The sequence below is a fragment of the Dermochelys coriacea genome, chromosome 3 (genome assembly GCF_009764565.3).
Source record: "Dermochelys coriacea isolate rDerCor1 chromosome 3, rDerCor1.pri.v4, whole genome shotgun sequence".
In the NCBI taxonomy this organism is placed as follows: domain Eukaryota; kingdom Metazoa; phylum Chordata; order Testudines; family Dermochelyidae; genus Dermochelys; species Dermochelys coriacea.
This window is the reverse complement of record NC_050070.1, coordinates 85,635,905-85,662,907: the sequence shown is the minus strand read 5'-3', so window position 1 is coordinate 85,662,907 and position 27,003 is coordinate 85,635,905. Positions and strand designations below refer to the sequence as shown.

Below are 27,003 nucleotides of genomic sequence, written 5' to 3'. Positions count from 1 at the left end.
ATGGGTTTGAGTTGGCCAGAAAGCATCAATTTGGCATTCAGGGGTGTGGAAGATGTATTACTTAAACACAGAAGGGCAAGAGGGAGTGTGATGGCACATCTGCCCCACACTGGCAGACAAGGGGATAATAGAGCCCTAGGGAGGCTGCACCAATGGGGGGGGCTATGAGGAGTGGCCAATCAGGGCCCAGCAGACCCATATAAAAAGAGTGCAAGGCAGAGCAATGTCAATAGCTACCTGGAGATTGGGGAGGGAGGACTGTCTGGAGTCGGCTGCAACTCTGGAGCACTTTGGACAGAGCAGTGCAGGCAGGAGAAGAGAAGGAGCTCCAGATGGGCTGCTGATACTGAGGAGGGTGCTGTGGCCATGGGGAGGTGATCTGGGGAAATGCGGCGATAGTAGAAGCAAAGGAATGCAGTAAGTGACTGCAGTCTGGAGGGTCCCTGGGCTGGGACCAGAAGTAGTGGGCAGGCCCAGGTCCCACACACTCACCAGTGGAGAAATGGCAGGACAATTGACTCCAGTCGCCACTGGGGAAGCATCTGGATTAGAGCTATACTACCCCAGAAGGGGGGAAACATGGTCACTGACACAGCTGGGGGGCCAAGCCACAAAGAAGATACTGTGGTTCCTGAGGTTGCGAGAAGAGCTGTAGGCAGATGGCAGAGATTGGATGACGGTGTGCAGACCACGGATGGGGGCATCGGCCTCAAGCTAATCCCCAAGACTGCCAGCAGGAGGTGACAGGCCAGCATGGTGAATGATGCACACTGTGACGCGGGGATATATGGTAGCAGGAAAACGAGAGTGTAAGATAAAGCAACCTGTAGATCTACCTTTCCTGCTGTCCCTCTTTAGTCCAGCAGTGCATAAGTTACATTTATCTTCTACTGAATGCCAAATTGGTGTATGTTATAGTACTTTCCACTGACATATATTTCCAAGTGTTTGTGTCATCACCCAATTTTGTCCTTACTGTTTTATCTGTACTTTATCTGTACTTGCCAGATGCCAGTTAGTGGTGATTAAGTTCAACTCCTGAAGTAAACTGAAAGGTACTGGTAGGAGAAATGTATGTAGAAGACAAAAAGTATTAAGTGGAGCAAATATCTCAAGCCTGTTCAGAGACCTGTTTGTTAAGGATTAGGGCCTTGAGTCTCCTCTCACACCAGTTTTACACACACAATTCCATTGAGTTCAGTGATATAACTGCTGATTTACATCAGTGTAAATAAGAGGAGAATCAAGCCCAAGGAATGTACCTCAGTTGGAAAAGTTCCCATTGAAAGACACTGAAGATGGCAAATGCAGAGTAACAGAATTTAGCCTGGACTGCCAGTGCTTAAAGCATGCCCAGTTGCAGACCTGGGTAATACATTTCTGTAAAAGCTAGCCAGGTGTCTGAGGGGCATACGTGTTCAGTGCTGCCTAGGGGAAAATTCCCATGGATTGACTGCTTTCCCCATTTGCTACCTCCTGGGGAAAAGCGGCCAATAAGGGCTGCGGCAGGAGGCAGGCAGAGCTCTCTCCCCCTCCCCACTCAGGAGCCGGCAACATTCTCACAGGAGGGCATATTGGAGGATCGAGCAGAAAGAGCCCACCAGCTCAGAGCGACTCCACTCCCTCTTCTCCCTGCCCCTCCTGTGAGCAATGGAGGCAGAATGGCTCACTGCTCCTCTCCACTCCCTGCAACATCCAGCCTGGCACGAGGGGACCCCACCTTGCTGGGCACAGGGGATGAAGAACTCCAGATGTGAAATAATGAGACATAAAGGATCAGACATAGTGGTAATAAGTACAGTGGTAGTTGGGTATGGTGGTCAGTGTGGTGGCAGTTGGATGAGGAACTGGAACCAGAGGTTGGAGACAGAGTCAGGAGTAGGTTCAGAGCGAAGCAGGAGTGGGGCTGGGAGCTAGGCTGGAGCAGGGCTCGAGCAGGCCAAGGTCTATGAAGCCTGTCACCACTATCAGGCAGGGGAGAGTTCCAAGCCCTGTAGTGACATTGGGCAGACTGAGGGGCTGTTGCTCCTGTGAGGCTTATATACTTGCCCTGAGAGTCAGCAGACCAGCTCCTGGTTTATGGATTGGCTGGAGCCTAGCACAGGAATGAAAAATCACTGCATGTGGATTAATCAGACTCTAGTTCAGGGATGACTCATCACTTCACATCAGGAGCTGCACGAGGAGCAGAGTTGAGGCTAGGGCATCGGCAGAACTGATGAGAGATTGGAGGGGGACAGAATAGATGTGGAAACAGAACTGACGTTGGACTAGAACTGTGGGGACAGAATTGATTTGTGCATTGGGAGCAGAATTAATTGCTGAACGGGATGGGCAGACATGAGGGTAATGATAGTCCCTATGTGCTTTTTTCAGGCCACTTTATGCATGCATACTGCATCATAGAAAAGACATGAGCAGCAATGGAAGACATAGGATCTGAGGAACTGGTATGTATAGCTAATTCTTGACGAATAGTGCAGAAATCTTTTATGAATGACTGTTAGAAGAATCTTTATGCTCAAGAAAACAAGTTACACTTCCATTCTTTAATAGTTTAATCACAAAGGTTTCTGAATACAAATGACCCTTTCAAAGAAATTCCACAGATACTTTAAGAAGTCATATAGATTGTATGACTGTCAGAAATAATGTAAAAAGAAAAGGAGTACTTGTGGCATCTGAGAGACTAACAAATGTATTTGAGCATAAGCTTTCGTAAACTACAGCTAACTTCATCGGAATGCATCCGATGAAGTGAGCTGTAGCTCACGAAAGCTTATGCTCAAATAAATTTGTTAGTCTCTAAGGTGCCACAAGTACTCCTTTTCTTTTTGCGAATACAGACTAACACGGCTGCTACTCTGAAACCAGAAATAATGTAGTAGGTCTCATCTAAAGCAACATATTGTTTAGCTGCATTACTTTCTCCTATGGAATCTTGTATAATACTCAGATGTTTGTTGCAGATAAATAGGATCCACCCAGAGGAGTCTGGTTGTTAGTGCTCCCCTCTGATATGTCTTGTGGTAGATAAACTGACTGTCACTGTTGTTTGTAGTATTGTTGTAGCTATGTTGGTCCCAGGATATCAGAGCGACAAGGTGGGTGAGGTAATCTCTTTTATTTAGAAGTTGGTCCAATAAAAGATATTCCCTCACCCACCTTGTGTCTCTGACTACCAGAGGACAGAACAGACTCTCATAGCTTTAAGGAAAATTTTATAACATCCTATAACCACTGTTTGACTAGAAAGAAAAGTATTTTCAGTTATACTGACCATGATGCCTAAGAAGCTAAGAATCACCAGATCTTTGTGTTAAATACAATCGTAAGTCATCTTAATATGTAAGGCAGTATTCCTATTCTCTCACCCTGTATTGAATAAATGCCATCTGCAAGTGAACAGTAAAATGAACAGCGTTGGAATCGTAGTGGGAGCTACTCTTCTAAAAATAACTAGCCACTCATGTTGACTTTTACGATCTTGGAGCTGCTCAAAGAAGAAATGGCACAGAAGGACTCCATTTGCTTCCTGGGGGTTAGAAACAGGTTCACAGACTCTCATATATGTACTGGTGACTGAAGAACACAGGGAAGAAGAGGATCAGAAAGTTGAACTGCACCTGTCTGAAGCACTGTCCCAGCTGAGTTAATGGTCACTGTGGTGCTCAAACTTTTCAACATTCCAACATTGTTCAGAAACAGAATCTCAGCCCCACATGCTATCAGTCCTGCCATTGAGTCATATTCCCACCTAATGCCTGGCTATCTACCCTGAATGATCCAAAAATTACTTGCATTTAGTCAATGAAGGAAGAGCCACTATTATTGATCTTGGCATGAAGTTTAAGTGTAGGTACATTCATAGATTCCAAGGCCAGAAGGGACAATTGTGATAATCTAGCCTGAGTTCTTGTATAGAAGGAGCAGTGATCCTCTTGACCTGCTGCTCACAAACAGAGAAGAATTGGTAGAGGAAGTAGAAATGGGTGTCAAACTGTGCAGCAGTGACCATGAGATGGTCAAGTTCAAGGATCCTGACAAAAAGAAGAAAGAAGAGCAGCAGAATATGGACTCTGGACTTCAGAAAAGCACTTTGACTCCCTCAGGGAACTGATGGGCAGGACCCCCTGGGAGGCTAATGTGAGGGGGAAAGGTGTCCAGGAGAGCTGACTGTATTTTAAAGAAGCCTTATTGAGGGTGCAGAAACAAACCATCCCAATTTGTTGACTGAAGAACACAGGGAAGAAGAGGATCAGAAAGTTGATCCTGCCAACAAATATGGCAGGCAACCAGCTTGGCTTAACAGAGAAATCTTCTGTGATCTTAAACACAAAAAGGAAGCTAACAAGAAATGGAAACTTGGACAGATGAGTAGGGAGGAGAATAAAAATATTGCTGGAGCGTGCAGGGGTGTAATCAGGAAGGCCAAAGCACAATTGGAGTTGCAGCTAGCAAGGGTTCTGAAGGGTAACAAGAAGGGTTTCTACAGGTATGTTAGCAACAAGAAGGTCAGGGAAAGTGTGGGACCCTTATTGAATGGGAGAGGCAACCTAGTGACAGATGACGTGGAAAAAGCTGAAGTACACTCAATGCTTTCTTTGCATCGGTTTTCACAGACAAGGTCAGGTCCCAGACTGCTGCACTGGGCAGCACAGTATGGGGAGGAGGTGAGCAGTCCTCAGTAGTGGAAGAACAGGTTAAGGATTATTTAGGAAAGCTGGACATGCACAAGTCCATGGGGCTGAATCTAATGCATCTGAGTGTGCTGAGGGAGTTGGCTGATGTGATTGCAAAGCCGTTGGCCATTATCTTTGAAAACTCGTGATGACTGGGGGAGGTCCTGGACAACTGGAAAAAGGCAAATATAGTGCCCATCTTTAAAAAAGGGAAGGTGGAGAATCTGGGGAACTACAGACTGGTCAGCCTCACCTCAGTCCCTGGAAAAATCATGGAGCAGGTCCTCCAGGAATCCATTTTGAAGCACTTGAAGGACAGGAAGGTGATCAGCCACAGTCAATATGGATTCATTAAGGGCAAATCATACCTGACCAACCAGATTGCCTTCTATGATGAGATAACTGGCTCTGTGGATATGGGAAAAGTGGTGGACGTGATATATCTTGAGTTTTTAGCAAAGCTTTTGATACGGTCTCCGATAGTATTCTTGACAGCAAGTTAAAAAAGTATGGATTTGATGAATGGACTATTAGGTGGATAGAAAGCTGGCTAGATCGTTGGGCTCAACGGGTAGTGATCAATGGCTCAATGTCTAGTTGGCAGCCGGTATCAAGTGTAGTGCCCAAGGGGTCTGTCTTGAGGCCGGTTTTGTTCAACATCTTCATTAATGATCTGGATGATGGGATGGATTGCACCCTCAACAAGTTTGCAGATGACACTAAGATGTGGGAAGAGGTAGATATGTTGGAGGGTAGGGATAGGGTCCTGAGTGACCTAGACAAATTGGAGAATTGGGCCAAAAGAAATCTGATGAGGTTCAGCAAGGACATGTGCAGAGTCCTGACTTAGGACAGAAGAATCCCAGGCACTGCTACAGGTTGGGGACCGACTGGCTAAGTGGCAGATCTGCAGAAAAGGACTGGGGATTATAGTGGACGAGAAGCTGGATATGAATCAACAGTGTGCCCTCGTTGCCAAGAAGGCTAATGGCATATTGGGCTGCATTAGTAGAAGCATTGCTAGCACATCGAGGGAAGTGATTATTCCTCTCTATTCGGCACTTTTGAGGCCACCCCTGGAGTACTCCATTCAGTTTTGGGCTCCCCACTACAGAAAGGATGTGGACAAATTGTAGAGAGTCCAGCGGAGGGCAATGAAAATGATTAGGGAGCTAATTGTTAAATCATTCTTGAATTGTGGGCACCAGAACTGGACACAGCATCCCAGCAGTGGTTGCACCAGTGCCAAATACAGAGATAAAATAACCTCTCTACTCCTAAGTGAAATTCCCATATTTATGCATCCCAGGATTGCATCAGCTCTTTTGGCCACAGGGTCACACTGTGGAGCTCATGTTCAGCTGATTATCCATCATAATCCCCAAATCTTTTTTCAGAGTCACTGCTTCCAGGATTCAATACCCCATTGTGTAAGGGTGTCCTGCATTCTTTGTTCCTAGATAGGTACTGTGATGGGTTCCCCCTGGGGTGCCACCTGGAACTGGGGTACTGCTGAGTCTGTTAGGGGAAAAGGGAACTAAAATGGATATTAAAGGACCCCTGCTAATGATGGAAGTTTGGATAATCCCTGATTTAGGGTCTGTCACCTATGGTCTCAGTGAAACAGAAGAGGGACAAAATTAAAGGTGAACAAGAAGACAGTTTATTGGGTACAGGTAAGTAAAGAACACTCAGTGGTTTGGAATCAAGGGCGTGAAGCCCAGGTCCTCTAGCCCTTACAGATGTTATGGACTAACAGTCAAGAAAGCTATTCTTTATAGATGAGACATCAGTCACAGAGGGAGGGTCATGTCTGACCGATTGCCTCAGCTCTGGTGTGACGGACAACCCGGACCTTCTACTGTGCCTGGTGATGGTGGCGTGCACAGGAGGAACACTGATCAAATCAGCTGCTGAACCAGGATCCCTCAATCTCAGGTGAGTAGGGATGAGTTGGTGCGTTGCCTTTTGGAGACGATTTACAATGACTGATGACGTGATATGACATGGACATGGACATGGGCTGCCACCATGATGGACAGCCATTGCTTATAGGCTGGCCAAAATGTTCACAGGAAGGTTAAGTTCTTCCAGGGTCCATTGTCTTTGCTGATGAGCCATCAGTACTGTCTGGCTTCTTCATTTTTGTACCAGAAAGTCTAGTTGTGGGTGTCACCCAGAGTAAGCATGATTGAAATAGATACACAGTCAATATTCCTAACTTTAGCTAGAAAAATGATATATGCATACAAATGGGATAATTATATTCAGCAAGTCATAACTTTTTCAATGACACCTCACATGACCTGTCTTGTACAAAATGCATCATAATTATGCTATAATTGTATAATATCACTATGAAGAATATAGGGTGCAGTGTCACACATACGTTTAGCCATTTTAAAATGCTTATTATTTGCTTGAGCCCAGCTTACAAAGCTATCCAGATCACTCTCTATCAATGACCAGTCCTCTTTATTATTTACCAATCCCGCAATTTTTGTGTCATCTTCAAACTGTATCAGTGATAATTTTATATATATATATTTTTACCAGGGCATTAACAAAAACGTTAATTAGCACAGGGCCAAAAACCATTCCCTTTGGGACCCCACTCGAAACACACACATTCGATAATGATTCCTCATTTACAATGATGTTTTGACCTGTCAGTTAGCCAGCTTTTAAGCCATGCCATGTTAATTTTATATTGTTCTTGTTTTTTAATCAAAATGTTATGCAGTACCAAGTCAAATGCCTTACAGAAGTCTAAATATATTATATTTGCACTATTACCTTTATTAACCAAACTTGCAATTTCATCAAATAAATATATCAAGTTAGTTTGACAGGATCTATTTTCCATGAACCTATGTTGATTGGCATTTAATTAAATTACCCTCCTTTAATTATTTATTAATCCAGTCCTGTATCAGATGCTCCATTGCCTTGCTTGGGATCAGTGTCAGACTGACAGATCTATAATTACCCAAGTCGTCCTGTTTACTCTGTTTAAAAATTGGCACAATATGAGCTTTCTTCCAATTTTCTGGACCTTCCATGGTATTCCAAGACTTATTGAAAATCAACATTAATGGTCCAGCAATCACCTAAGCCAGCTCTTTTAAAACTCTTGGATGCCAGTTATCCAGACCTGCTGATTTGAAAATGTCTACCTGTAGTAGCTTCTGTTTAGTATCCTCTTGAGATACTCATGGATTAGAAAGAATGTTATAATATAATATGATTATATCATCTGTTTTCTTCCTAAATGTAGAACAGAAATAGTTATTGAACTCTTCTTCCTTTTCTGACATATTACTGACAATTCTATCACTGTCATCTAGTAATGGACCAATAGCATTGTTAGCATCTTTTTGTTCCTAATATTCATATTAGTTGTTGTCCTTAACTCTACTGACCAAAGATTTCTCCTTGATTCCCTTTCCTTTTCCTTATCAATTTTCTAAAATTGCTAATTTCTGATTTATATTAATTACTATAAACTTCCCCTTTCTTCCATTTTATTTATTTGTTTTATTTTATTTATCTATATTAGTTTTGTGGATGCCTTTACTTCTCCTCTAATTTAGGTTGTCATAGCTGATGCAGGATACCACCTAGGATATCATTAATTAATGCAAAACTACTTAGTATGCACAGAACATCCCACAATAAAAACATTAATGTTCCTGAAATTTTTAATGTTTGTGCAGTTATCCTGAAGAGTGAAAGGGCAGCTCTCTCTGGCTATATCATCCTTTCCCAGTATTTTTTGGAAAGTACTGACTGGCATTTACAGTACTTTTGTCTAATCTTATGAAAGCATCAGTGCAGAACCAACAGTAAAGGGTGGACATAAGAAAAATAACAGTAGCATTAAGAGTTGGAAGGGCACTTTCTGGTAATTGTCAGGCATGAATGAGCAACATTGAAATGAAACGTTATAAACCTGGCTCAAGTATACACAGAGGACAAATGTTTCTTCATGCTAAACTATGGTTGTGTATTAAGTACAAACACCTCAACAAGAGTAGTGTGTGTATTTCTTCAGCCTCCTATGAAACCAAAATCCAAGACCACCTCCTAGATCAGTGGTTTTCAAACTTTTTTCTGGGGACCCAGTTGAAGAAAATTGTTGATGCCCGTGACCCAACAGAGCTGGGGATGAGGGGTTTGGGGCATGGGAGAGGCTCAGAGCTGGGGCAGAAGGTTGGGGTATAGGGTGAGGGCTGCGGGGTGGGGCCAGGAATGAGGAGTTCAGGGTGGGGAAGGGGGCTCTGGGCTGGGGCAGGGGGTTAGGGTGCAGGAGGGGGTCAGGGCTCTGGGTTGGGGATGCAGGCTCTGGGGTGGAGCTGGGATGAGGGGTTTGGGGTGAAAGAGGGGTTCCAGGTTTGGGGGGCTTAGGGTTAGGGGATTGGGGCACAGGGTTGGGGCACAGACATACCGTGGGTTGTTCCTGGTCAGCGGGACAGCGGGGGTACTAAGGCAGGCTTCCCATCCTGGCACCGCAGACTGTGCTGCTCCCCGGAAGCAGTCAGCAGCAGGTCTGGCTCCTAAGCAGAGGCACGCAAGCAGTTCCATGCAGCTCTCGTCCGCAGCCACCCCCCTGCCCAGCTCCAATTGGCTGGTTTCCAGCCAAAGGGAATGCAGAGTCAGTGCTCGGGGTGGGGGCAGCACGCAGAGCCCTGTGGCCCCCCTGCCTAGAAGTCGGACCCGCTGCTGGGCACTTCCGGGGCGCAGCATGGTGTCGGAATAGGTAGACACTAGCCTGCCTTAGCTGGGCAGCACCGCCAACAGGACTTTAATGTCGCGATCGGCGGTGCTGATCAGAGTGAACCAGTACTTGACATGCCGCAACCCAGTGCTGGGTCACAACCCGAACTTTGAAAAATGCTGGACTAGATATTATTACAGTACAAACTAAAAAACTTTGTTAAAAGAAGGTAGCAAAGTCAAGTACTCGGAAATTAGGAAATGCCAGAATTCAGGCTGCCTGTGCCATCTTAATTCAACTCCCACCTCCTTCTGTACTCCCACCCTCTGGAAATGGCTTGGAAAAATTGAGCTACAACTGCTGTAACTTCATTGATTTCAGTGGAGTTATTCCTAACTTACTTCAGTATGAGAGGAAAATATCATGAGCTATTTATGTTAAAAGGTCAGATACTGAGACAAATTCTGTCCTCACTTTCGCTAGTGTAACTTATTTTTTGAGGGGGAAGAGGTGGAGGGGTGGATAAAGGGTGGAATTAACATTTTTTTGGTAAGTTAACATTAACTTTTTGCCCTTGGGATTTTTGGAATATGCTCTGAATTTCAAATCTCTACAAACTAATCTAGATCAATCGAATTTTTTAAAAACAGAATAATCTAAACAGAAAATCCAGTGTAAAAGAGTCATGTTTCTTGCTAGGTATATTAATGGCCATTGGCTATTCAAATATGGAAATCATAAGAGGTTGTGGTTTCTCAGATTTTGCAGGATTGATTTTTCACAGTGAAAGATTCCCAGCCACGGCTATATGTTTTCTCACTCGTCTCCTTCCCACTTAAAGTCAGGCCCGATATTTTGTAATTACATGTGTGCAACTGTTTATGCAGTATTGTGCTCATAATTACTGAGTTCTTGTGACCAGTTGTAAAATGAACATACAATCATCCCATTAGATGCCTGTTTCTTTGTTTACCCAATTATGAAAATGTGGACCTCAGAATGGAAGCTTCCTGCCAAATGCTGCCTGACTGGCTTTATTTGAACCATTTCATGTCACTCACCTGTGTGTTGAGTGATACATGATCTGGTGCTCAATTATCAGACAAAATGCCATGTCAGAAAGGAATGATAAAGTCTGAAAGTGGCCAGTCCACCCACCATACTTGCTAACATGCTGTCACAAACATGAAAAACATAATCTCACTTATGAATTAGTAAATCATGGAGACTCAATATCACAGCACCTAGCAAGGATCTGATTATGCCTATCTGCATACTGAATTAACCAACAGATTGAGTTGGTTCATTCAGTGTGCAGATAGGCACACATTTCCTCTAAATGAGTGGTCACATAACCTATGTTCTCTGTGTGTGCCCTAGTAGAGTTTAGTATTTAATCTAAATAGGAGACTGCATTTACTTTGCATCCTTTTCTTTAATCTGGAGCTGGAAGGCTTTGAAACACTTCTGCTTTAAAATTTCCATGTAAAAAGTCCTTCGCAAACATTAGCTAATTATTCCTCACAGTCATCCTGCAAAATTATCCCCATTTTACAGATGGAGAAACTGAGACAGGAGTGACTTGCTGTAGCTCACACAGGGAGATAATAGAAGAGTTGGTCAAATGAAATAAAAGCAAAATGCATTCTAAGCTGATCTTAACACTTTCAGTGTCCTTACAAACTTAGATGTTTCTCACCACAGGCTGGCTCTTCAGCCAAGTTCTCCCCTTTGATCAGTGCTTCAGTTGTTGTTGTTGGTGGTGGTATCTATAGACGTAGGTGGAAAAGAGAGAGCATGGCAAAAGTCTCTTGCTTTTATCATGTCCTTTTTTTCCTCCTGGCTTCCCGCCCCCCCCCCATTCAGAGTCAGGTGAGCATTAACTCATCGCAGTCCCAAACTGTCAAAGGAAGGGGGTGACTCCCTCAAGGCTCCAACAGATTATTTTTTTGCTGCCTAAACCAGTGTCCATTGTTCCTGTGAGGCTGGGCTGGGTTTGTCCCATCCATGCTCTGATGAGGTGTGAACTGCCTTTCTGTTCTTGGAGAGTTTTTGCATGGGCTTGCTTTAAGCCATGAGGATACATTTTCAGCCTCATAACTATATACATGAAATTATAACCTTACTATAACATTACTGTAACAATTACTATAACATCACTATAACAACCATGCTCAGTGCATTATGAGCCTTCCGAGGACACCCAACATGAGAAACTTTGCATTGAATACCACACAATCATTTTATAAAGATGAATATGGGGGTTCAGGGTGTTCCCCCGAGGTACAGAGTGTCACACCTCAATCTTAGCCCACACTAATGTCAATTTGTGCTGTCAGAACAGTGCTAAAAGACTTAAAGCTGCCTTCAATGGGCACCTGAGGATTGGGAAATGTTCAGCTGCCATAAAGGCATGGTAAATCCAGCTCATGCTGAAGTCCCTAGGTCTCAACTGAGCATTGACAAATTCATAGCTGGAACCAGGCTGGCTCACCTGCAGGTTAGTATTGGTAAAATAGGTATTTGAGTTATAAAATTGTGCTTAGTGTTTAGACTTTACTGAATGCTTGTAAACTGCTACATGCATTAATCTCACTTAACACCTGTATTGCATATTGTAAGGATACTGCTGTAAGTCTCTCTAACTGTGTAAATCACCAGACAGGAAAGAGACCTGAATTAGGACTTCTCTACACTTGAAATGCTGCAAGTAGCACAGCTGCAGCACTGTAGCTGTGCTGCTTTAGTGTTTCAGTGTAGACACCACCTATGCCAATGGAAGGGTTCTCCTGTATGTCAAGGTAATCCACCTCCCGATAGGCAATAGCTATGTTGATGGAAGAATTCTTCCATGGATATAGCACTATCTATGTTGGGGGTTAGGTCAGCTAAACTACACTGGTCAAGGATGTAGATTTTTCACAACCCTGAATGATATAATAAAGCTGACTTAATTTTCCAGTGTAAATCAGGCATCAGTGTGAAATACTGTCTTCAAACAAAGCATTGGACCTCTGCTGTTGGGCAGGACCTATTAACACCAGATAAACTATTGTGGAATATCAGAGGGCAAAAGACTGTGGATTGCTCCATGAAGGGAGAACATACAAGTGAATTCCTCCTATCAGCTGAACTGGCAGCTCAGCCAAAGGGGTAGGGGAATAAAACTCTCTGACAAGGAGAAAGTGTATCTCTATGTTGCTTGGACTCTCAAGGGCAAGATTTTCTAGGTATAAGCAAGAGATCCCCAGTATTTAGCTGGTTACCCCTAAGGGACATATAGAGCTTGTTTATTATAAAAGCTTCTATTACCATTTGCAATTTAAGACTATAACTCATTTGTATGGGTATGTTTACCTGTTTTAACCCTTGTAAATAACTCTTGTTCCCTTTTTGTAGTTTATAAATCTTTAAATAGTTTGTTATAGGAATGGCTACAAGCATTGTCTTGATGTGAGATCTAAGGTGCAATTGACTTGAGGTAAGCGACTGGTCCTTTGGGACTGGGAATAACCTGAATATTGTGACTTTTTTTTCTATATAAAGGGCAATCTATCATAAAGACAAGCTTGCCTAGGTGACAAGATAGACTGGAGTACACAAAGGGACTGTCAGTGACTCCACAGTTAGGATGTTTATAGTGCCTCAGAAGTTTATATATGATATTTGGTGACATCTAAGTATAGAATTCACATCCTATTTGGGGTTTGTGCTCAGCCTCCTAACAGTCTGCCCTGAGACTGGTAACCACACTCTTGAGCCACTGAAGGACAGCTTGACAGTGACATTTGAGGGAAGGGAGGGGACAAGGCCTGAGTGCACTGCACTCCAGATTCCTCAGCAGCCATTACAAGTCAATGCAAGTTAGAAGAGACCAGTGGTTGCTCTAATTTGCACCAGGAGCCAGTCTCAAGATCTGTGCCTTAGAACCACCTTTCCCTCCCCCCTTTTCAGATGCTCTGAACTCTAGATTTAGCCTATTATGGGCTAGTCTAAACAAACACTTAGTTTGCAGCAAGCTGGGGTGTAAATCTACCTGGCACTAGCCTGCCGTGCACTAAGTGTCTCTGTGGGCCCTGCTGTCTTGCACTTAAAAAAAGTTCCACAGTGCACTTTGATCAATACTGCTTTGAAATGGGAGTAGATCAAGACACACTTGGGAAATTTTGGTGCACATTAGAAGGGTCCACATGCGCACTTAGTGCACGACAGACTAGTGTGGGGTAGATTTACACTCCAGCTTGCTGTAAATTAAGTGTTTGTGTAGACAAGCCCTGTGTCTTGCGATAAAAATCTTTAGTAAAAGCTGTACATCTCTCTGCCACACACAGACACAATGCTGACCGAAGAGTCTCATGGTGACCTATAAAAAATGTTATAAATCAACTGCTATCTCTTTCCCTTCTCCTTCCTTGACTCCCAGGTTGACTGTTCCCTATGTTGAAGGACATGCTGGAGCCTGAGTTCTACACTGCTAACCCTTCAACAGATATGTTATCCCCCAGGCTGTTTTGAAATAACAGTTTTGTTGCTGATGGAGAAATTATTCATATGCGTAATTCTGAACCAGTATGTTTATTATCATTCAGATACTATTTTCCCCTTTTGTTCTGGAAAAAAAACCCACTGAAAACTGTTGTCCAGCCTCCTGAATCATCCATCACTATCTCTGACACTTCTTTCAACTAGTGATGCCTAGATATCATGGCAACTGACACCCTGGAAACATGTATATGGACTGGACTAACATACATAAGATTGTCTTTAAAAAAACTCACTAAGGTGGCTGTAGGCCAGTGTGTGACCTTAATCTTAATGGAACCCTTTTGCCAGGTGGTTAACAGCAGCAAAAAAGGGCCAGATTCAATATATCTAGCGTCCCACTTGAAAATAATCAAACTAGCCCTCATTCAGTAACTTGGAAAAATTAAATATGTCTTCTCTAGGTGCCCTTAAGAGGCAGAATTCTCCTACCTGTAGCACTCCAAGATTGGGTAGAAACAAGGAGGACTTCATTAGGGGAAAGGGATCACAGTCATAAACTTGGTAAAACACAGCATGAGAATTATATGCAAAGAAAGAGTAAAATATCCACTCTTTTGCAACACCACCACCAACAAAATATTTTTTTGTTGGAAAGATTTGGCAACCTGCATGGAAGTTGGAGGGAGGAGCCCAAGCTGCAGGAGAGTAAGTTTGGGGGATGCACCAGGAAGTTAGTCACATGGCTCTATAAATAGTTCTTTTAAGAAAGAGCCAGTTTCTTTTTACAACCAAGGAGTCCTCTTGTTATTGCCCCATACACAGTACATGAAACGCCATTTTCAATAACATTGGTAGTAGTTTGTCTAACTCCCTTTCCACCCACTGATAGTAGTCCCTTGACCAAACTACCTCACCAAACCCCTGTACGGTTTAGATCAATGAGAAGCAGCAGTCCAAGAGTTTCTCAGCAAGTCTGACTCTAGTCTCAGGGGAGTCTGGTCCAGCTTGGAGGTGCCACAATTTATCTCAGCTTAGTGTTTTATTAAGACGTTGAGTAGGCAGGGCCTCAGTGGAGTCCACTCAGTTCTGCTGATGACCTCTTTGTCATCTCTCACATTGAAGTTCTCATGGGAGGGGAGCCAGGAGCAGTTAGGACGCTTGAGCAGAGACCTGGGGGCTTAGAAATTAGCTTTTTGCCATGTGATAAAAACTCTTTCCTCACTTTGAGCCTCTCTGAGAGCACATAGCCCCCTAAATCCAACTTCCTGTATAGTTATGGTGACTGCTCAAGTGTCACTAGAGGAATAGTGAGTAGGTAGCCTTTGCAACTGAAGCGTTTTATGGCAGGACTTTTCCCTTCTCCCCAAAAGTGAGAGTCCAAAGCTCTTTCTCCTCTGGAGCATCTGGCCATAGGGCTTACATTAATAAGAATAACCTTAATATTATTTGTCACTTCTTTAGCTTCCTTTATAACATTTTTTAGTAGCTGAAAGCCCATGCTGGCACATGGGTGTAAGTCACAAATTCACATATGTGTGAAAAAGCCAAAAATGGTTTAGACCTTCAAAACTGGATGGTAACAGACCATGGATCCCAAGTATATGCTGATGTGACTGAATGCCTGGGAGGAACCACAATGAGGGCAGACTGCATGAAACAGGGCAGACAATCCCCCAAAAACTAACTGGTGGGTTATTCTATGATTAGATTCACCAAACCAGTATCAAACGAGCTTCTGTAGCACCATGCTGGTTAACAAGAAACCAAACACAGTCCCCTTTCAGCCTTCCAGCCCTTGGCTCCCATCCAGACAAACAAGTCTAATATAATGAAAGGTTACTGAATACCCATTTCCCCATACATGAGGTTCTACCAATCCCAAAGGATCAGACATTTACCCCAGATCACTATGTATCTCAGATCTTACCCAAATATCATGCTGTTAGCAACCCTTGGTAAACTAACCAAAGATTTTATGAATAAAAGAAAAGAAGAGAGTTATTGAATGGTTAAATAGTCATATACATACAAATTATTTTCAATGTTCATAGCTCAGGATCATAGCAGTGATGGAATAGACTGCTGACTTGCAAAAGTCTCTCTGGTAACTTCCAAAAGATTGGAAGGTCCTCAGTCCATAGTTCAAAATATTTCTTTTAGTTGTAAATCCACAGTCCAGAGAATTGGAGCAGGAATGAGGCAAAATAGAGATGTCTCAATGGTCTTTTATGTCCTCTGCCACGTGCATGGAAATTTACTGTCCCAAACAAAGCCCACAGCCCCGTGTATGGAACGTTACTGACAAAGATGGAGTCTGAAGTCACATGTCCATATCACATGCCCTTACATGTTTTGCTGAATCACAGGGCTGGCCACTGTCTCTTGGCTGTCTGAGGCACCCACAGGAAGACTCACTGAAGAGCTGATCTCCCATAATGGCCCATCATCACCTGAATGGTCCATCAACATTGGTCAGGCTAGATGGGATGTAAAACTACCTTGTGAGTGTAACCCAAGAACAAAACACATATTTGAGATACAACCACATAGCAAATATTCGTAACTTTAGACACAAAGATGATACATACATATAATACCTAACATGACATATTTTGCATAAGATTTGTAGCAATTGTATAATAGTGGTAACAACAATGATATCAATGGTCATCTTAAATCATACAGCATCACAGCTAGTTATGTTGTTGTTTGGGTGGTTGTGTTGATTTGTGTCTAGAGGGGATTGTGCTGGGAGATTTGTGTGGGTGGCGAATAAAGGGCGTGTGCTTCAGGGAGGGGCTGTATGTGTTTGGGGTTATTGTGTATGCTGATTGTGTTATGTTGATGGTTGTGTTGATTTGTGTAGCAGTGGTTGTGCTGGGATAGTTGTGTATATTTGAGCGGGTGGCAGTGGGGCACATGCGGTGGCAGCTGAGTCAAGCAATCCACCATCTGTGCAGTCTCCCTCATGCAACCAATGAAATTCTCACATGCAAATTAGTTGTAGAGTAAGGATGGTGATTAGCTGAATTACCTCTGGTATCACAATGATATCAAGGACTCTTGGCATGACATAGAGACATGCTTTATTGTCGCTGTACACTGCACAGATATAATTCATAAAGTCAAAATGACTAAGAACTTAAAAGTTGGATGGTAACAGATTGCAAAACCTAGTGATGATTCAACCTGGTGATATTCTGAACAAAAAGAGCTCTCAATCATGCTTATAGCTTCACTACACACTAACTTGACTCAGACATTTTAGGCTTCAGAGTGACATTCCTGGAATCTTCTTATATAGCTAATACAGGGTGCATCCAAGACATTCAGTATTAGGCAAATAGATGTTTTCATCAACAAGGGGTAGTGAGCTGCAGAAGTAACACACTCAGCCTCTGTGGAAAAGACAGTGCCTTGTTTCCTTCAAGGGTGCAACTCTGCAGCCAGTTATGCAATTCATTTCTATTCAGCAGGAAGGATAGTGTTGCTAAGTGAGGCTGCAAGGGTGAGATCCAGAATGGTGGGGGAAAGGAAAAGATCTCTGAGAGTGTCATTAAACTTAATGTCAGAGGCTATGGTGACATGGCCATTTCAACAAACAGATCATCCCTCTATTTTCTGGGAGAAACATGCTCCATGTCAGTGTTGCCAGTGTTAGTGATTTTAACATGAATCTTGAGATATTTGGTGTTTTTCTTAAAGCCCCAGCTTCTGGAGGCATGATATTGTGTGAACATTTCAGCTTTAATTTTTAAAAATTAAGTTTCTAGCCCTCATGGTTGCAGAGAAAAGCTAGAAAACATGAATGCTAAAGACTCAAAAAACAGATGTCAAATATCAAGATTTAAAAATTATTATTTTTAAGTAAAAAGAAAAGGAGTACTTGTGGCTCCTTAGAGACTAACAAATTTATTAGAGCATAAGCTTTCATGAGCTACAGCTCACTTCATCGGATGAAAGCTTATGCTCTAATAAATTTGTTAGTCTCTAAGGTGCCACAAGTACTCCTTTTCTTTTTGCGAATACAGACTAACACGGCTGCTACTCTGAAACCTATTTTTAAGTAAATTCCATAATTTTGGGGTGCCTGGATTTTTTTAATGCTGTGGTTAACAATACTAGAGGGCTCATTTTTAAATGATCTGCTTTATACTTTGTAGTCTTGTGATAGCCGTATTGGTCCCAGGATATGAGCGAGACAAGGTCCCTGAGGTAATTATCTTTTACTGGACCAGCTTATGTTAGTGAAAGGTACAAGCTTTTGGACTACACAGCTCCCCTCTTCAGATCTGGGGAAGAAAGCAAAATGTCTGAGCTAAATACAAATTGGGACAGATTGTTAAACAAATAGGGTAATTGTTGGAGGCAGTCACTTGAAATGAGTTGAACAGTTGGGGATTAGATTGTTAGGCAGAAAGGCTTTGAAATGAACAATTAAAGGTAGCAGGTAATGTGGTGTGTTGCAAATTGTTGTAATGAGCCATAAAATCAGTTCCCCTGTTAAATCCATTTTGGTGTCTAGCAGAGTTATAAATTTAAGTCTGGTGATGTATTTTGGGTGCATTCTGAGCATTGTGCATTACCTTGTATGTATCTGAGACAGGCAGCTATGTATTGGTTGTGGAGTTGTTGAAGCTGGTTCCACTTTTTAAGTTGGATGGCTGTCATCAGCTTTTTTAAAAGAAAAACAGCAGCAGGGAGTCCGGTGGCAACCTTTTTTTTTATAGTTTTTGGTTTCCTGCATGATTTCTATGTAGATTTGCTGAGTGTTTTGTTCCAGTGTGAGGAGCAAAAAGCATGTGAGGATTTCATAACTCTGCTAGATATCAAAAGCCATGAACTTAAACAGGGACACTTGTTTTATGGCTTATTACAATAATTTGCAACACACCGTACTGCCTGTACCCTTAATTGCCCACTTCGAACCTTTTATGCATAATGATTGCTTCACCCCTTCTGCTTAGCAATCTGTCCCAACTTGTGTTTAGCTCAGACACTCTGCTTCCTTCCCCTGATCTGAGAAGAGCTCTGTGTATCTTGAAAACTGATATCCCATAGAAGTTAGTCCAGTAAAAGAAATTACCTCACCTATCTTCTCTCTCTCAAAGTTTCTTTTCCCAGTCAATATGCAAGAGCAAATAAAGGGGTAAGATTTTCCATTTACAAATAAATAAATGAGTAACAGCAAGACTAAAATTTTGTAGTACTGTATATGCCCTTGAACACAACCAACTATGACATCTCCTACAATAAAAGATGGCATATAGCTCTTTTCTTTCAAACAAGAAGAGATCATTCCAATTTCCACCACAAGAAAACGATTTAGGATTTTAGATGGCTTTGTTTTTCATTTGTGGGGGTGTTTATGACAGTGTAAGGCTCTCAATTTTGTCCCTTCTGCTTCTACTTACTATCATTTCCTATTTATCTCTGATAATAAAAACAGTGCACTGTATATGACATTTACTAAATCAGTAGCAAAGAACAGCTTTCCAAGTTGGAACCTCAATATATTGTTAAATAATTTGAAATGATTTTAATTGTCTTGTTAATATCTTTATTTTATATTGTGCTAGCAGGTTTTAGCAAATCCTACTCGTTGCCAAAAGAACTTGTTGATTTAATAACGGGTAAACTGCGATTTAATGAGGACCTCTTCCTGAGCTGTACTGTGGAACTGAGTTTAAAGGGCTGACAGCTTGTCATACTCGGTTAATGATTAGCATTGTTGTCCAAGTATCCTGGCAGCCATGATGAGATACACTACAGCTGTAATAGTTGCTCACATCTAGGGAGAAGGCAAGTTAATTCTAGGCAAGATACTCTAGGCTCCCAGAGTATCATCTCCTCGTTAATGCAACGAGGAATTTATCTGCAGGGAAATAAACATAGAACAAAAAATGACAAAGCTCCCTCAGTGCTAATGAGTGGGCTGTAGGACTCTCCTCTCGCTATGTGTCAGCTCTGGGAACAGCCCCTTTTGAGAAAGCACAAACAACTGTTTTATCTGTGACGTGAAGCAGCAACCAAACAGGAGCAATGGCCAATAAGGGTGGAGTTTGATGTGGTATCATAACTGCTCCTCCCATTGAGCTAATGTTTTTCTTTCTGTCTTATTAATGCTTTTGTGCACTTCTAAGCAATCCTGGGGAGAGCAACTCTTACCAGACAGAATCTGGATTCTTTATTCATCAGGTATTTCCCCCTCCTTCCCTTACCCAACTTTTTTTAAAAAGGATCACAGATATATTAAACTAGATAAAAAACATGTTAGCTCCCAGAGACCATTCCCTTGGAAGAGCAGGATGTAGTCCCTTATAGGCAAGGTACCAGATATTAAATGGAACTACACTAGATTTCATTCCACAAGTTGCATAAAATTTGCTTAAAACAGAGCTGGGCAAACTATGGCCCGTGGGCCACATCCGGCACATGGGACCATCTTGCTTGGCCCTTGAGCTCTCAGCTGGGGAGGCTAGCCCCCGCCCCCAGAGCTTCAGTGCACTGTCAGCGCTCTGGCCTGCCTCTCCAGCCAGGCAGCTCCTGCTGCTCTGAGTAGCATGGTAAGGGGGCAGGTGGCTGGTTGGATAAGGGGCAGGGAGCAGGGGGCAGTTGGATTGGGTGGAGGTTCTGGGGGGGTAGTCAGGGGATGGGGAATAGGGGCGTTGGATAGGCATGGGAATCCCCGGGGAGAGGGGGCTGTCAGGGGGCATGGGGATGGATAGGGGTTGGGGCAGTCAGGGGACAGGGAGCGGGGGGGTTGGATAGGGAATGAGGTCCCGGGAGGGGGCAGTCAGGAGAAAGAAGCAAAGGGGGTTGGATGGGTCGGGGGTTGGGGGGTCACAACCTTCCCTACCTGGCTCTCCATACAGTTTCTCAATGTCGATGTGGCCCTCAGGCCAAAAAGTTTGCCCACCCCTGGCTTAAAACAACAGCTACACTGACTCCTATGGGGGCTATGTTTAGATGTAAGGTGGAGGCTGCCCTGCTGTAAGCTGAGTTGAGCTGTCATATCTGTTTACAGCCAGTGCCATTAGCCACAGTGCTTAATGCAATACATAAAACCTTGGACTTGTGAACGAGTGCTCAGAGGTATGGGAAACTTAAACTCTTTATCGTGTTTATCTCAACCATATGAAGAGCCAATATGCCTGGCAATGTTTAAGTCTTGGTCAATGGGAAGCTTTGCTTTTTGGAGAGGGAGGAGGACATTGACTTGCTAGTATTATTGCAAATGTTTAGTGCAGCTAGCTAGGAGCGGCAGTGTTGACTTTAGCTACAGCCTTTCGATAGGTATTCTGGAGAGAGGAGAGTTCATGTAGGGTCAGATACTTGAATAAGTATCAGAGGGGTAGTCGTGTTAGTCTGTATCCACAAAAACAATGAGGAGTCCAGTGGCACCTTAAAGGCTAACAAATAAATAAATCTGGTAGTCTTTAAGGTGGCACCTGACTCCTTGTTATACTTGAATAAGTGTGCCTGAAGCAGCTTAAACCTGGCTCTGTTTGTCTGTTAAAGTAATAATCTAATATAAAAATGTGCCAAAGGCACATCCTAATTGGGGTTGTGGTTTGTGAGTATATGTGTACTGTTTCCTTTAAAATCATATCAGTAAAGTAGGGCAGGAAGAGGTCCTAGGCAGAAGCTCCAGAGTAGAGGAACAGGATCATCTGGTGATTAGGGTGCTAGCCTGGGACCTTGTTTGAATTCCCTGCTCTGTCCAGACTTCCTGTGTGACTTTGGTCAAGGCATTTAGGGCCAGATTTTTAAAGGTATTTAGGCACCTAAAGTTGTAGACAGGTGCTTTTGGAAACTCCCATTAGGTGCCTATCTGCACCTTTAGGTGCCTAAATACTTTTAAAAATTTGTATCATGTCTCTTTGTGCCTTAGTTCCTCATCTGTAAAATGGGGATCATAGCACTGCCCTACCTCCTGGGGTGTTGAGGATAAATACACTAAAGATTGTGAGGTGCTCAGATGCCACAGTAATGGGAGCCATATAAATACCTAAGGTAGATACAAAGTAAAGCAGAAAGAGAGACAGAGTAGCTTTAGGGATCATCTATGCTTATTTTAATAACGTGCCTTATTCAGCCGTAGAAAAAATTGACTCTTTCAGTGCTTTTTGGCCATTGTCACATGACAGGTCAAAAATCAACTCATTTCAAAACAGTATAAATAAGAAGAAAGGAAAATGTCAAAGCTAAACTTGCCGGAAGACTTTGTTGGATAAGTCCACAAAATGGCTTGAGCTTTACTAGATTCTGCACTGCAACAAAATTTACTGCACAAAGTGGCAAAGTGCAGGTCAGCACGTGGGAAGTGTTTATGGATAACGTACCTTCATTAAGGAAGACAATGATCTGAAAAAGTTTGAGGAAGAGATAATTCCAAAAAAGGAAATTTGGCACTCAGAGGGTGTGTGCTTATACCATAGGGTGCAGAGTCCAACAGAAAGCAGGGAAAGGTTGAAGCCTTAATAAGGGCCCTATAAGAATGAAGAAGAGCATTTATGACTTTGATAGTCAGTATTACCAACTGTGAGCCAGGGACCCCTTGAGATCAACAGACAGTGCATAGGGGGTCCAGAGATCCCCAGGCTCAGGTATCTGCATAATGGTTCACCAAAGTCATGTGAGGTCTGTATCAGGAGTCGGTAGCCCACTGGTCATCATAATCATTGAGAGATATATGTATGGATAATGTTTATCTATACTGAAAATTATGTTCTTAAGGTGTAGGAGTTAAGGCAGGTCTCCAGGAGGTGACAAACCTCCCTCCTGAAAGGAAAAACATCCTCAAGGTAACTGACACTTATTTCCCTGTTTGGCCATTTATTTATTGTATATTGTATGCCTATTTGCATATTGAACTAGGTGCAAATTGGGAGATTGCAAAAGCTACACAAAAGGAAATCTACAGGAAGAAACAAATAGCAGGTGGGTGTCGTGTTTATGTTTAAAGACGGAGGATTGTTTGAGTATATGTTGAAGTACAAAGACACACAGAATCCTTTCCTAAGAGGCCAGCTGACGGTATGAATGTCTCATGAAAGAAGGGTCACAGTCTGCCTGGTTGTAAATTGCTGCAGGGATTTTGGGTGAGCAACATTTTGTGAGACATGAAAGCATCTTATTAAATTAGTCTAGGCTCTAGAATGTATGTTATGATTTTATTTTATACATCACCATTTGCTTTTAATACTTCTACTTGCTATCACTTGAATCATAGAATTGTAGGGCTGAAAGGGACCTCGAGAGGTCATCTAGTCCAGTCCCCTGCACTCAAGGCAGGACTAAGTATTATTTAGACCATACCTGATAGGTATATGTCTAACCTGCTTTTAAAAATCTCCAGTGACAGAAATTCCACAACCTCCCTAGACAATTTATTCCAATGCTTAACCACCATGACAGGAAGTTTTTCCTACTGTCCAACCTAAATTGCCCTTGCTGCAATTTAAGCCTACTGTTTCCTGTCCTATCCTTAGCCCTGGTCTACACTATGGGGTTAGGTTGAATTTAGCTGCGTTAGGTTGATTTTAAAATGAATGCGTCTACACAACCAACTCCGTTCCGTCCCCCTAAAGGGCTCTTAAAATCGACTTCTGTACTCCTCCCCAGTGAGGGAAGTAGCGCTACAATTGACCTTGCTGGGTTGAATTTGGGGTAGTGCAGATGCAATTTGACGGTATTGGCCTCCAGGAGCTATCCCAGAGTGCTCCAATGTGACTGCTCTGGACAGCACTTTGAACTCCGATGCAGTAGCCAGATACACAGGAAAAGCTCCAGGAAATTTTGAATTTCACTTCCTGTTTAGTCAATGTGGTGAGCTCAGCAACACAGGTGACCATACAGTCCCCCCAGAATCGCAAACGAGCTCCAGCATGAACCGAAAGGGAGACACTGGATCGGGTTGCTGTATGGGGAGAAGAATCTGTGCAGCCCGAACTCTGATCAAAAAGAAGAAATGCTAATATATATGCCAAAATCACACAGGGTATGGTGGAGAGAGGCTACAACAGGGACACACAGCAGTGCCACATGAAAGTCAAGGAGCTCAGGCAAGCCTACCAAAAGACAAAGGAGGAAAACGGCCGCTCCAGGTGAGAGCCCCAGACATACTGCTTCTATGATCAGCTGCATGGCATTCTAGGTGGGGACCCTACCACTACCCCACCACTGTCTGTGGATACCTGCAAGGGGGAGTCTCACACAACAGGGAGGAGGATTTTGTGGATGAGGAAGAGGTAGAAGAGAAGGAGGCAAATGCGCAGCAGGCAAGCAGTGAATCTGTTCTCCCCGGCAGCCAGGACCTTTTCATCACCCTGGAGCCAATACCCTCCCAAGGCGCGATCCCCGACCCTGAAGCCAGAGAAGGCAGCTCTGGTGAGTGCATATTTGTAACTACAGTACAAGGTTCAAAAGCTATAGTGTTTAATGTTTGATTTGCCCTGAAGAATTGGGATGCATTCACGGCCAGTACAGCTACTGGAAAAGTCTGTTAATGTGTCTGGGGATTGAGCAGGAATCCTCCAGGGACATCTTCATGAAGCTCTCCTGGAGGTACTCTGAAAGCCTTTGAGAAAGTTTCTGGGGAGGGCTGCCTTATTTCGTCCTTCACGGTAGGACACTTTACCATCCCAAGCCAGTAGCAAGTAGTCTGGAATCATTGCAGCACAAAGCATGGAGTGAATGTTCCTGGGTTTTGGTCACATTCAAGCAACATTTGGTCTTTATCTTTCTGTGTTAGCCTCAGGGGAGTGATATCATTCATGGTCACCTGGTTGAAATAGAGGAATTTCTGTAAGGGAACAGTAAAAGGACCACTTCATGCTGGGCTGTTTGTGCTTGGCTAAAAGGAATCATCCTGGAGAATAGCCACTCAGTGGTGGGGAGGGGTGAAGGGATCATCCCAGAGAATAGCCACGCGGAGGAGTGGGGGGAGGTGTGTGCTGCACATCCCCCTGAAAACTGCAGCCCCTCCTTTTAAATGTGAAACCCAACCAGCATTGCTTGCTATGGGAAAGGATGGCGCTTCAATTTGAAACCATTCCCACATGTTATGAAGGCGTAAGAAGCCAACCCCACGTACCAAAAGGCTTACCATGGCTGTCTGGAAACCGAATTCTATTGCCCAGCCATTTGTGATGTGTCACCATACCAGCAGGTGCTCAATATAAAAGGCAAAACGTGACCTTGTACCTAAAGCACATGTGCTGTCTGCTGTGAACTGCTTGATTCACTGTGAAAGAGTCTTCCTTTTGTTCCCAGAAATGTATCATCTTAAATTTTACTCTCCCTTTTTATCTCTCCCCGGGTGCAAATGTTTCTATGCTCCCCCTATCATCTCCGTGCCTGAGGTTATCGCAGATTAGAAGGCAAAAAAAATGCACCCGAAATGACATGTTTTCTGACCACATGCAGTCCTCCCGTACTGATAGGGCACAGCTTATTGCATGGAGGCATTCAGTGGCAGAGGCCAGGAAAGCATTAAATAAGCGTGAAGACCAAAGGCAGGAGGCGATGCTGAGGCTAATGGGGGAGCAAACAGACATGATGAAGCATCTGTTGGAGCTGTGGGAAAGCCAACAAGAGCACAGACCCCCGCTGCATCCATTGTATAATCGCCTGCCTTCCTCCCCAAGTTCCATATCCTCCTCACCCAGACACCCAAGAACACGGAAGGGGGAGGCTCCGGGCACCCAGCCACTCCACTCCACAGGATGGCCCAAGCAACAGAAGGCTGTCATTCAAACAGTTTTGATTTGTAGTGTGACTACAATAAGCAATGTGGCCTTGCCCTTCCCTCCTCCCACACCCCACCCCATCCAGGCTACCTTGTCAGTTATCTCACTTTTTTTTTTAATTAATAAAGAAAGAATGCATGGTTTCAAAACAATAGTTACTTTATTTCCTTTGCCAGCTGTGATTGAAGAGGGAAGGGTGGTTGGCTTACAGGGAATTAAAATCAACAAAGGGGGCGGGTTTGCAGCAAGGAGAAACGCACACAACTGTCACACCATAGCCTGGCCAGTCATGAAACTGGTTTTCAAAGCCTCTCTGATGCGCAGTGCGCCTAGCTGTGCTCTTCTAATCGCCCTGGTGTCTGGCTGCTCAAAATCAGCCACCAGGCGATTTGCCTCAACCTCCCACCCCACCATAAATGTCTCCCCCTTACTCTCACAGATATTATGGAGCACACAGCAAGCAGCAATAACAATGGGAATGTTGATTGCGCTGAGGTCTAACCTAGTCAGCAAACAGTGCCAGCAAGCTTTTAAATATCCAAAGGCACATTCTACCACCATTCTGCACTTGCTCAACCTATAGTTGAACTGCTCCTTACTGCTGTCCAGGCTGCCTGTGTATGGCTTCATGAGCCATGGGAGCAAGGGGTAGGCTGGGTCCCCAAGGATAACTATTGGCATTTCAACATCCCCAGAGGTAATTTTCTGGTCTAGGAAGTAAGTCCCTTCTTGCAACTGCTCGAATACCCTGGAGTTCCTAAAGATGCGAGCATCATGCACCTTTCTCAGCCATCCCACGTTGATGTTGGTGAAACGTCCCTTGTGATCCACCAGTGCTTGCAGCACCATTGAGAAGTATCCCTTGTGGTTTACGTACTGGTTGGCACGGTGGTCCAGTGCCAAGATAGGGACATGTGTTCCATCTATTGCCCCGTCATAGTTAGGGAACCCCATTGCAGCAAAGCCATCCAGTATGATCTGCACATTTCCCAGAATCACTACCCTTGAGAGCAGAATGTCAGTGATTGCATTGGCTACTTGGATCACAGCAGTCCCCACAGTAGACTTGCCCACTCCAAATTGATTCCCAACTGACCGGTAGCAGTCAGGCGTTGCAAGCTTCCACAGGGCTATTGCCACTCGCTTCTCAACTGTCAGAGCAGCTCTCATCTTGGTATTCTTGCGCTTCAGGGCAGGGTACAGCAACTCACAAAGTTCAAGGAAAGTGTCCTTACACATGCAAAAGTTTCGCAGCCACTGTGAATAATCCCATACCTGCAACACTATGCAGTCCCACCAGTCTGTGCTTGTTTGCCAGGCCCAGAATCGGTGTTCTACTGTATCAACCAGCCCCACTGCTGCCAGT

General features: G+C 43.6%; 1 protein-coding gene across 6 annotated transcripts in view; it reads left to right on the top strand.

Annotated features, from left to right (window-relative positions):
- Positions 1-2,428: 2,428 nt before the first annotated feature.
- The window catches only part of DDO (D-aspartate oxidase), a 46,746-nt gene continuing 22,171 nt past the window's right edge, over positions 2,429-27,003 (top strand). Inside the window, exons 1-2 of one of the 6 annotated variants that reach the window (XM_038397453.2) lie at positions 2,429-2,450; positions 6,464-6,620. The gene's annotated coding sequence lies outside the window, so the exon portion shown is untranslated. Of the gene's footprint in view, positions 2,451-6,463; positions 6,621-19,878; positions 20,083-22,764; positions 22,828-27,003 lie in introns of those variants that run through there. The other 5 variants (XM_038397448.2, XM_038397450.2, XM_038397449.2 and 2 more) reach the window with 5 other exon arrangements.